The 12,442-nt window shown below is 41.0% G+C and overlaps 4 non-coding genes across 4 annotated transcripts; 2 read left to right on the top strand and 2 right to left on the bottom strand.

The window, feature by feature from the left end:
* Positions 1–337: 337 nt before the first annotated feature.
* Positions 338–399, bottom strand: LOC130363415 (U7 small nuclear RNA). Its single transcript, XR_008891824.1, has one exon. It is a non-coding gene; the product is annotated as a U7 small nuclear RNA (small nuclear RNA).
* Positions 400–661: 262 nt separating this feature from the next.
* Positions 662–722, top strand: LOC130363451 (U7 small nuclear RNA). The gene has a single exon (XR_008891857.1). It is a non-coding gene; the product is annotated as a U7 small nuclear RNA (small nuclear RNA).
* Positions 723–11,290: 10,568 nt separating this feature from the next.
* LOC130363426 (U7 small nuclear RNA) lies at positions 11,291–11,352 on the bottom strand. Its single transcript, XR_008891835.1, has one exon. It is a non-coding gene; the product is annotated as a U7 small nuclear RNA (small nuclear RNA).
* A 260-nt stretch (positions 11,353–11,612) lies between these two features.
* On the top strand, positions 11,613–11,674 carry LOC130363419 (U7 small nuclear RNA). Its single transcript, XR_008891828.1, has one exon. It is a non-coding gene; the product is annotated as a U7 small nuclear RNA (small nuclear RNA).
* Positions 11,675–12,442: the final 768 nt, after the last annotated feature.

Here is a 12,442-nt window from a genome sequence, read left to right as displayed (position 1 = left end):
AGGGTAGGAGGCCCCTGATTGGTCAAAGTGCTCATGTGGTTCTCTGTGCATCCTCCTGCACAGACAAGATAAACTCTTTATAAGACAATGAGACATATAAGCACATTCATCAATGGAAATCACAGTATAATAAATTACAAATCATACACATGTAAAACCTGAACAGACGTGATGAAAGGAAGCCCACCTAACAGGATACGTGGACAAGTGAGATCCACACTGAGGCACCACACAGATATCACTTGTTTTTAATCAAAAAACTAAGAAACTTTCTAAAAACCAACAACACATCAGCCACAGACATCACAATTTCATATTCTATTCTTCACCAAAAATTTGGGGCTTCTCAGCATTTGCCAAAAAGCTTTTAAACAAATAGTAAAAGAGCTAAAAACACTAATGACCTGGAGCGTTCTACCCGACCTCCCCTCCCCCGATCACCATCAATATCATGGAGACCACACAACACACATTTCTTATCTCTTCCGGATCCTTCTATATGAAGGGATCAGCTGATCTTCTCCCTGTCTGATCTATTATCTGAAGGAGATTTATATTGTGTGATGATTTCTCCTCAGATAAGAAATGTGTGTTGTGTGGTCTCCATGATATTGATGGTGATCGGGGGAGGGGAGGTCGGGTAGAACGCTCCAGGTCATTGGTGTTTTTTAGCTCTTTTACTATTTGTTTAAAAGCTTTTTGGCAAATGCTGAGAAGCCCCAAATGTTTGGTGAAGAATAGATTGGGATATTGTTGTGTAATAATCTGACAATCCTGTGGATGAGGCAGTTGGGACAGTTGTCTGATATTAAGTCTTATAGGCCCCTGTCCAGTAATCCCACCAACCAGTACTGCACTGAGTTGGAGCATCTTGTGGGTTTGGGAGTGAATCAGGGTCACATGACAATGAAATAATCAGATGACATCAAGTGCCATATAATACCTACATATCACTCGCTTCCCAAAATCCACAAAGATGTCTCCTCCCCAAAAGCGCCCACAGGAATCTCATCATTAACCTCTTAAGGATTCAGGGTTTTTCTGTTTTTGCATTTTCATTTTTTTCTCATCACCTTGTAAAAGTCATAACTCAATTTTGCACATAAAATTCCATATGATGGCTTTTTTTTTTTTTGCGCCACCAATTCTACCTCACAGTGACATTAGTCATTTTACCAAAATATCCACGGTGAAACGGGAAAAAAATTAATTGTGCTACAATATTTTGTAACTTTTGGGGGCTTCCGTTTCTACGCCGTACATTTTTCGGTAAAAATTTCACCTTCTTTTTATTCTGTAGGTCCATACGGTTAAAATGATCCCCTACTTATATAGGTGATTTTGTCGGACTTCTGGAAAAAATCATAACTACATGCAGGAAAATGTATACATTTAAAATTGTCATCTTCTGACCCCTATAACTTTTTTATTTTTCTGCATATGGGCCGAAATGAGGGCAAATTTTTTGCGCCATGATCTGAAGTGTTTAGCGGTACCATTTTTGTACAGATTGGACTTTTGATCGCTTGTTATCAATTTTTTCATGATATAAAAAGTGACCAAAAATACACTATTTTGGATTTGTTTTTTTTTGTCCCACAACAGAGATCTGGACTGGACCTCCACTCACTCTCCTCCCTGTCCAGACAGACCCGGGGGAGCAGGGTAGGAGGCCCCTGATTGGTCAAAGTGCTCATGTGGTTCTCTGTGCATCCTCCTGCACAGACAAGATAAACTCTTTATAAGACAATGAGACATATAAGCGCATTCATCAATGGAAATCACAGTATAATAAATTATAATTCATATACATGTAAAACCTGAGCAGACATGATTAAGTGACATCCACCTGACAGGAAAGGTGGACAAGTGTGGTCCACACTGGAGCACCACACAGATCTCACACTTGTTTTTAACCAACAACATCTGAAACAGATAAAGATACCATGACCAATAACATATATCACCGTTTTATATTCTATTCTTCACCAAACATTTGGGGTTTCTCAGCATTTACCAAAAAGCTTTTAAACAAATAGTAAAAGAGCTAAAACACCAATGACCTGGAGCGTTCTACCCGACCTCCCCTCCCCCGATCATCATCAATATCATGGAGACCACACAACACACATTTCTTATCTGAGGAGAAATCATCGCACAATATAAATCTCCCGCAGATAATAGATCAGACAGGGAGAAGATCAGCTGATCCCTTCATATAGAAGGATCCGGAAGAGATAAGAAATGTGTGTTGTGTGGTCTCCATGATATTGATGGTGATCGGGGGAGGGGAGGTCGGGTAGAACGCTCCAGGTCATTGGTGTTTTTAGCTCTTTTACTATTTGTTTAAAAGTTTTTTTGGGCAAATATTGAGAAGCCCCAAATGTTTGGTAATAATTGGAGATTTTTCTAGTGTTTTTGATGGAAAATATAGATTTTATTAAAGACCAGAGGTGAAGATTATGCTATTTCTTCTTTTCTAGCTCATATGGCAGCAAACAAAGGGATAAAAAAAAAAAAAAGTTTAATCATATTAGGGCAACATCTGATATATGGTAAAGTCCCAACTGAAATATCTTCTTCTCTGTAGCGAAGGTTACGTATCCAAAATTAGGTAAAACAGGAACTGGAAGAATAAAACTTGACATTTTCTATCCAGAAAATGGAATAACAGCAGAAAAAATTAAGAGTAATTCTGCTGAAAAGAGAGAAAAAACTGTGATAAAATGGGAAGGGTAATAGGGAGGGATAATATTCGCCTCCTGTCTTTAATAAAATCTATATTTTCCATCAACAAGACCAGGAAAATCTCCAATTTTATTACAAGACTGGAGGCTCATATTATGTATATTTAAAGCTAAACATTAGAAAATACTATAATGTGGAACAATATTAAAACATAATATAAAATATAAGATACAAGCAGAGACGTGAGGAGAAGGTTTAAAATAGAAAGTGCGAAAAGTGAACTCAGAAGACCAATCAGCTGCTTTGAGAAGGTCAGATAAAGAACCTCCAGCCGGGAATACTTTGGTGGACATAGCGCTTCTAGGAGAATGAGCCTGAAAAATGGAAATGTCAGATAAAGACACGATTTGTCTAATCCATCTTACCAGAGTAGGTGAAGAAACTGGGGCGCGTGGTTTACAATAAGATAATAGTAATTGAGAGGAAGTAGGAAGTCTAAGGAGTCGTTTTTTGTTCATAAACCTGTAAGCAGCGAATAACACATAAATTAGAATTATGAGGAAAGGCTGGATAAAAAACTGAATTGAAATTGTTTTTTGTACGTCTGTGAATAAAAATTGAACTCCATGAGGTAAGAATTGTCTATGTGAAATATCCAATGCACGGTCGTCAGACAGTCTTTTGAAAGAAATGAGACATAACAGCACGGTCAATGTGAGAGATAAAGGTTTAAGAGAGAGAGAGAATCATTCTGACCAAGAGAGTCTATAAAAGATAAAACTACATAGACATCCCAAGTAGACTGGTATTTAGGTAAGGGAGGTCTCCTGAACTTGATACCTTTCATAAGTCTACAAACTAAAGGATGTTTACCCACCGGTAAAGAATCAATAGGAATGTGATAATAGGATAAAGCTGATCTATAAACATTAATGGTGCATTAGGCCTTTCCAGAATCCAAAGAGGTGGAGAGAAAATTTCAAACGTTAAAGATAGAGGAATGAAAGGGATCCAGATCCCGTTGTGAGCACCAATGTACCCAAAGTTTCCAGGCAGATCGGTAAGCTGACTTGGTACCTGGGGCCCAAGCTCCTGATAAGAGTTCTTTAGAAGATTGAGAAAGTTTGAATAAAGATGAGGAAGGCCCGATATCTGCCATGTAATTAGACACAGAGAATCCGAAAGAACAAGAGGGCGAGGATTCCCTGATGGATCTAAAACAATTGATTGAAAGCAAGAAAGACGAGGGTAATCTATGCACATTCTGGGAATCTGAGGAAACAGAGCTTGAGTTGGCCACCAAGGAGTTATGATGATCAGAGTCGATTTCAACATCCAAGTTTGGAGAAGAAGTCGTGGAATCATTGCAAAGGGAGGAAACGCATAAAGAATCCCCTGAGGTCAAATTTGATGGAATGTGTCCACTCCTGAAGCTTCTGGATCTGGGCGACAACTGAAAAATTTTGGAAGTTGGCGATTGAGTCGAGATGCGAACAGATCTATTTGAAGGGGACCCCATAGATTGTTGATTTGAGAGAAAATGGAAGGATCCAGATGCCAATCGCTGTAATCGGAAAGGAAACGTGAATTCCAATCCGCAACAGAGTTCGAGAGACCAGGAAGGTATTCCGCTTTGGGGACAATATCCTTGTCCAAGCAGAAATGGCAATAATCTTTTGTAATATCAGATAAAAATGTTAATGGCCAGAGTACAGAGCAGAGATGGGGAGCGATGTATGCAGCCGCTCCATCTCTGCAATAGATGGGACGATTGCAGTGGGTGTCAGGAGTGATACCCGCTGTGATGTGTCCTTAACTACAAGTACTACTACTCCCAACATGGATCACACTCTGCTCCATACTGGGAGCTGTAGTACCTGCATTTATAGACAGATCGAACCTAACTTCTGACACCTGTTGCGATCGGTCTATTAATGCAGGAACTACAGCTCCCAGTATGGAGCAGAGTGTGCTCCATGTTGGTAGTAGTAGTACTTGCAATTAAGGACACATCACAGCGGGTATTACTCCTGACACCCGCTGTGATCCTCCTGTATAATGTATAGATACAGGCGGCAGCTCTTCTATGGTCCCCTGCACGGCCGTATATATACACCTATTCCTATTTCCCACAGAGAGCTGTGATTGGCTGGAACCATCTGGCCAATCACAGCTCTGCGGGAAATATATATGTGTATATATACGTCAGTGCAGGGGACCATAGAAGAGCGGCCGCAGGATCTATACATTATACAGGAGGATCGCAAGGGACCCCAGCGATCTGTCTAGTAGTACAGGTACTACTACTCCCATCATGAAACAGTGTGTTCTATGCTGGGAGTAGTAGTACTAAAAATGTAAAAAAAAATGTAAAAAAAACACACACACTACATTTTTATTATTGTCGGCTACATTTTTAGTGCTTTACCTGCCCACATAAATTGATCTTTGTTTAAAAATGAATAAAAATTTCGAAATAAAAAAGAAACATTTCGTTAGTTGCAATTTTTTCCATCACTTCTGTATCTTTTTTATTATTTTTTTTTAATAATACCCTACAAAATTTTTATAAAAAAAAGGCATCTCCATCACTTTTTTGGATCGCTAAAGTCCAAAAAAGAATAAAAACCGCCTGCAAAAATTAAAACCAACATGGCGTTTTTCTTGGCGTTTTTGCTCTCCCATAGACTTCTATGGGAGGAAAACGCCAAACTAGGTTTTGTCGGGCGTTTTGAAAATCCAGCCTCTGAGCCGAAATTGATGAAAAACGCCAAGTGAATCTGACATTTTACTGTTTACTATTGACTTGCAGCTAACATCTGGCTGCTGCGTTTTTTCAGTCAAAAAACTGGAAAAATTTAGTTTTTGCAAAAAAAAAAAAAAACTCAGTGGAATTCCAGCCACATAAAAGATTCCCCAAAGAGTAAAGGGTCTTTTGACTCGCCTAAATCAGAGTTGGCTAAATGAGTCAGTTGTGGGTCAAGCCTCATTAAAAGCGAACGTCTCCGTTCTGAATAAAGGGCAGCATTAGTGTTGCCAAAAAAGCATATAGCTCTCTGGATCCAGCCTCACAAAATAGTCACATCTATGGGTTTATTAGACACTATGGCTTCTTCAGAAAGGTCCATTATCTTTGAGAGAGGTCCCAACACATCCAACAATTTGTCTTGACAGGATTTGAAGGACCTGTCTGTACCTTTTTTAGGGTTCTTCCTCCCTTTCATAATGTATTTGACCAGAGTAGGGTCAATGTTGGGGGTCAGAGTAGTAATATCAGGCAATGTTGGCCTAGGACATTCAGCACGCAGTTTGTGTGGAGCCATCTTGTCTAGGGGCTTTTTAAGCCAAACTTTTAAATGTTGCGCAACATTAGGGTGAGGAACCCATTCACCCGACCTGGGATGTCTGATTTGGGTCAAAATAAGGTGTCTTTGCAATCAAGAACTTGATCATCAGAGGTATCAGGTAAGGATAAAAGGTAATCTTCAACCTCTGAAATGTCCTCGTATTCTGCATTTTGGTCTGAATCATTATGAACAGACAAGTCAGATGAAGAACCACTAGAGGCAATAACATAAGAATCTGGTTTGTTTCTAACAGATTTATGATCCCGTTTATATGGTTCGTCCTCATGGGTTGAGGGTCTAGAGCAGTGATGGTGAACCTTTTTGAGCCCGAGTGCCCAAACCCTAATGCACGACAACTTTTTTCCCCTCAAAGTGCCAGCACAGCTATTAAATCAGAATACTGAGGTTTAAGTTTAGAAAAAAAAACAACTTAGGTAGGCAGTATGTTCCCCAACATTAGGTAGACAGTATAGTTCCCCCCCCCCCCCATTAGGTTGGCAGTATGTTCCCCCACATTAGGTAGACAGTATAGTCCCCCCCCATTAGGTTGGCAGTATGTTCCCCCAACATTAGGTAGACAGTATAGTTTCCCCACATTAGGTGCAGTATAGTTTCCCCACATTAGGTTGCAGTATAGTTCCCCCACATTAGTTTGGCAGTATAGTTCACCCACATTAGGTAGACAGTATAGTTTCCCCACATTAGGTGCAGTATAGTTTCCCCACATTAGGTTGCAGTATAGTTCCCCCACATTAGGTTGGCAGTATAGTTCCCCCACATTAGGTTGGCAGTATAGTTCCCCCACATTAGGTGCAGTATAGTTCCCCCACATTAGGTTGCAGTATAGTTCCCCCACATTAGGTGCAGTATAGTTCCCCCACATTAGGTGCAGTATAGTTTCCCCACATTAGTTTGGCAGTATAGTTCACCCACATTAGGTAGGCAGTATAGTTTCCCCACATTAGGTGCAGTATAGTTCCCCCACATTAGGTGCAGTATAGTTCCCCCCACATTAGTTTGGCAGTATAGTTCCCCCACATTAGGTTGGCAGTATGTTCCCCCACATTAGGTTGCAGTTCCCCAACATTAGGTTGTAGCTCCCCCACATTAGGCAGGCAGTATAGTCCCCCCACATTAGGTTGTAGTTCCCCCACATTATGTTGCAGTTCCCCCACATTAGGTGCAGCATGGTGCCCCCACATTAGGTTGGCAGCGTAGTTCCCCCACATTAGTTTGCTGTTCCCCAACATTAGGTAGGCAGTATAGTTCCCCCACATTAGGTTGTAGTCCCCCCCACATTAGGCTGTAGCTCCCCTACATTAGGTAGGCAGTATAGTTCCCCCACATTAGGTTGTAGTCCCCCCCCCCCCCACATTAGGTGCAGTATAGTTACCCCACAGACATACAGCCTTCAGCCATATACAGTGTATGGCTGAAGGCTGTATGCCTGTGTACTGCCTCACAGTGCTCCGACCACTGCTCATTTGGTTGTCGGAGCACCGAAGCTGAAGTGTAGCTGGTAACTTACCATGCCGGCCAGTGCGCGTCCTCCTCCTCAATGCTCCAATGCTTCGCTCCTCCGTTCCTATGGGTGCACGCAAGGGATATCAGTGACGTCCCTGCATGCTTTACCTCCCAGTGGCCCCTGCTTTTATAAAGTTAAAACGGGGTCGCAGAGAGGTAACTGGGACATCCTTGTGTGCCGAAAAGATCTTTCGGGACACAAGGATGTCCTGGCTTGCCCGCCTTAACGCCGGCCCTGAGCATAGTGGAAGGCTGGCGCTGGCGCTGGCGGAGCGCATCAAAAGGCAACTATGACCGCGTGCCCACAGAGGGAGCTTGGCGTGCCGTAGGTTCCCCATCACTGGTCTAGAGCGTATAGGTAAAACACTGGATATTTTGCTATGCTTAGCATGCGATTTAATATAAGATACTTGATCTCCTTAGAGCGTTTCCTCAACACATTATCCAAGGGATCGTCTCCACAATGATGCCTCTTATGTGACACCTTACCAATTTTTTGGAAACCTCAACCATATGAGAGGTAGACTCATCCGCTGACCAAAAAGTATCAGAAGGATTAGACATATGAGGTCTAAAGGATTTTTGATGGGCAGACTGGGAAATAGCGGCTGCTACGAATTTTCCTACAGAGTCCTGTATAGAGGACATAGCATGTTTGGCAGCAGAATGAATAGATTTATTATTAGATCATTTATGTGATCCTCATTAACATATGGGACTTCTATGATGTCAGTCACAGGAATGTCCAAGTCATCAGAGGCCAAATAAATAAATATATAATACCTATCTATGAAAATCAATAATATATATATATGAAAAAACGTGAAATACTCTTCCCAATAAGGGGTCTTAATATACAATGGATGTAAAGTATATATATATTTTTTGACCAGACAGGGGCAGAAGTGCGACGATGCAGAGGCTTCGGCGGCTAATGCGAGATCTAGAGCGTAACAGATCTCGTGAGACCGACGGAGAAAATAAAGTGCATCACCAGTGTAACGGACTAGGTGACAGAAGACGATAGGAGTGGGCGTGCACGGAGCAAATCTAAAAACGGCGAAACCAAGTGAGTATGAAAAAGGGGGGAGATGTATATAAATGTTTACTTAAATATAAAAGTATAAATGGGGAAAGAAAAGACAATGTGATAAGAACGGCAATGAGGAAAGAGAGGATCAGGAGGAGGCAATAATGAAATATGATAAGAAATAAAATAACAAAACATTGGGGTAAAATTATCAAAACGGGGAAGATAAAGAAATAAATATATATATAAAGAAACAAATAATGAGAAGTAATGGATAAAACACCAATATATATACATATACAGATATATAAATATATAAGGATAAAATAAGAATAAATAAATATTTAAATAAACAAATATATACAAAATGAAAAGAAATGTAAAAAAACATAATTAAATACAATATATACGAATAAATGTAGAGAAAATCTTCCAACAACTTAACTCATGAAATGAGCAGCAAAGAAGAAGATATTTCAGTTGGGACTTTACCATATATCAGATGTTGCCTTAATATGATTGGCTGGCACGGGCGGGGCTTCTGCACTGACGTCAGCGCCGCTTATGAATATTCATCCCCCCTCCCTCCAGTTAGGAGCGGCGAAGAGACTGGAGGGAGGGGGGATGAATATTCATAAGCGGCGCTGACGTCAGTGCAGAAGCCCCGCCCGTGCCAGTTACAGGAAGATATACACATAGAATAAAACTACAATTGCGGGCGAACGGCCGGGAGGATCCGGGCAAGGGCTCATTGGAATCAACGTCTCCCGCACTATCCACCAGATTTCCTTTAAATACAATATATATGAATAAATGTAGAGAAAATCTTCCAACAACTTAACTCATGAAATGAGAAGCAAAGAAGAAAATATTTCAGTTGGGACTTTACCATATATCAGATGTTGCCTTAATATGATTGGCTGTTCACATATATTGTACACATGATTACTCTAAGTTATTGTGCACTACACTATGTTTTTTTCTTTAACCCTTTGTTTGCTGCTATATGAGCTAGTAAAGAAGAATCAGCATAATATGAGCCTCCAGTCTTGTAATAAAATCTGACAATCCTGTGAATGAGGCGGTTGGGATAGTTGTCTGATATTAAGTCTTATAGGTCCCTGTCCAGTTGGAGCATCTGGTGGGTTTGGGAGTGAATCAAGGTCACATGACAATTAAATAAGTAGACGTCAAGTGCCTTATAACACCTACATATCACTCACTTCTCAAAATTCACAAAGATGTCTCCCCCCCCAAAAGTGGCCTATTGTCGCAGGAATCTCATCATAAAATGAAAATTTTTGTGAATGGGAAGATTCAAGGTTACAAGCATTGGTGCCCTGAATGCCAGGACACCAGGAGTGTTCATGCTGCCATGGATCCCATACCCTGGACAGAAGGGATGACGTGGATAACTGTCGATGTTATTGCATTATGATCACTCATCCCACATGCCATTATGGCGTTGAAGTAGTTTCTTTCGTATACCCTCCATACTCCACTTCTATGGACACAAAATTCTCCCCCTCTCTCGCCAACATATATATGTGTTGGTGGAAGAGAAAGTTTTTGCCAGAAATGGACTTTCAGACAATATCATATGGTATGACCGGTATATTGACGACCTCCTGTCTATCGGCGGGTCCAATATGCCGGCCATACAAAGCTTTGGGGAGTAGTTGAATAACAATGACCATCAGTTAGCTTTTTCCCTACATAGTAATGAGGTGGAAATCTATTTTTTGAGTTTGACATTGGTAGGGGATGTGACTCAAGTAATAACTACTTACCTCTACTCATAGAAAAGAAATGGTAACCAATTCCATCTTACAGGCTAACTCCTGTCATCTGGATCACATGGTCAAAAATCTTCCGGTTGTGGAGATGATCCGAGCCCAAAGAAACTGCACCACAAATGAGGACTCTGACAGGGAGGTGAGGGAAGTGACAGCACGATTGGAGAGTAGAGGTTATCAAAAATGGCCCCTTAAAGGGGTTCTCTGTGGCTAAACATCCTATCGCCTATCGAAAGGACAGAGAATAAAATGTCTGATTGTGGGGGTACCGCTGCCAGGGCCTCCCGTGAGCTCCCGCAGCACCCAGCATTCTAAACAAACTTTAGTTTCCTTTAGCAGTGGTCGTGAAGTCACAGCCACACACCCTCACACAGCAGACTGGTGACTGGACAGACTTGATGGATGAACCGGTCGTTGGGATCCTGTGAAGGGTGATGTCACTTAGGAACAAAGCTGGTTGCAGCAATTGGGTCTCTTAGTCCTCGTGTGATGAGATACAAGTCCCACAACAGAGATCTGGACTGGACCTCCACTTACTCTCCTGCCTGTCCAGACAGACCCGGGGGAGCAGGGTAGGAGGCCCCTGATTGGTCAAAGTGCTCATGTGGTTCTCTGTGCATCCTCCTGCACAGACAAGATAAACTCTTTATAAGACAATGAGACATATAAGCGCATTCATCAATGGAAATAACAGTATAATAAATTACTAATCATATACATGGAAAACCTGAGCAGACATGATGAAAGGACACCCACCTAACAGGGAAGGTGGAAAATTTGACCCACACTGGGGCACCACAGATATATCACTTGTTTTTAACCAAAAAACTAAATAACTTTCTGAAAACCAACAACACATCAGCCACAGACATCACCATTTTATATTTTATTCTTCACCAAACATTTGGGGCTTCTCAGCATTTACCAAAAAGCTATTAAACAAATAGTAAAAGAGCTAAAAACACCAATGACCTGGAGCGTTCTACCCGACCTCCCCTCCCCCGATCACCATCAATATCATGGAGACCACACAACACACATTTCTTATCTGAGGAGAAATCATCACACAATATAAATCTCCTCCAGATAATAGATCAGACAGGGAGAAGATCAGCTGATCCCTTCATATAGAAGGATCCGGAAGAGATAAGAAATGTGTGTTGTGTGGTCTCCATGATATTGATGGTGATCGGGGGAGGGGAGGTCGAGTAGAACGCTCCAGGTCATTGGTGTTTTTAGCTCTTTTACTATTTGTTTAAAAGCTTTTTGGCAAATGCTGAGAAGCCCCAAATGTTTGGTGAAGAATAGATTGGGATAATGTTGTGTAATAATCTAACAATCCTGTGAATGAGGGGGTTGGGACAGTTGTCTGATATTAAGTGTTATAGGCCCCAGTCCAGTAATCCCACCAACCAGTACTGCACTGAGTTGGAGCATCTTGTGGGTTTGGGAGTGAATCAGGGTCACATGACAATGAAATAATCAGATGACATCAAGTGCCCTATAACACCTACAAAGATGTCTCCCCACCAAAAGCGGCCTATTGTCACAGGAATCTCATCATTAACCCATTAAGGACTCAGCGTTTTTCCATTTTTGCATTTTCAGTTTTTGCTTCATCACCGTTTAAAAATCATAACTCAATTTTGCACCTAAAATTCCATATTATGGCTTATTTTTTGGGCCACCAATTCTACTTTGCAGTGACATCAGTCATTTTACCAAAATATCCACGGGGAAACGGAAAGAAAAATCATTGTGCGACAAAATTGAAGAAAAAACGCCATTTTGAAATATTTGGGAGCTTCCGTTTCTATGCAGTAAATTTTTTGGTAAAAATGACACCTTCTCTTTATTCTGTAGGTCCATACGATTAAAATGATCCCCTACTTATATAGGTTTGATTTTGTCGCACTTCAAAAAAAAAAAATCATAACTACATGCAGGAAAATGTATACGTTTAAAATTCTCATCTTCTGACCACTATAACTTTTTTATTTTTCTGCATACGGGGCGGTATGAGAGCTCGTTTTTTGCACGGTGATCTGAAGTCTTTA

This window comes from Hyla sarda, chromosome 3 (assembly GCF_029499605.1).
Source record: "Hyla sarda isolate aHylSar1 chromosome 3, aHylSar1.hap1, whole genome shotgun sequence".
NCBI lineage: Eukaryota > Metazoa > Chordata > Amphibia > Anura > Hylidae > Hyla > Hyla sarda.
This window is presented reverse-complemented; position numbering and strand designations above follow the sequence as displayed.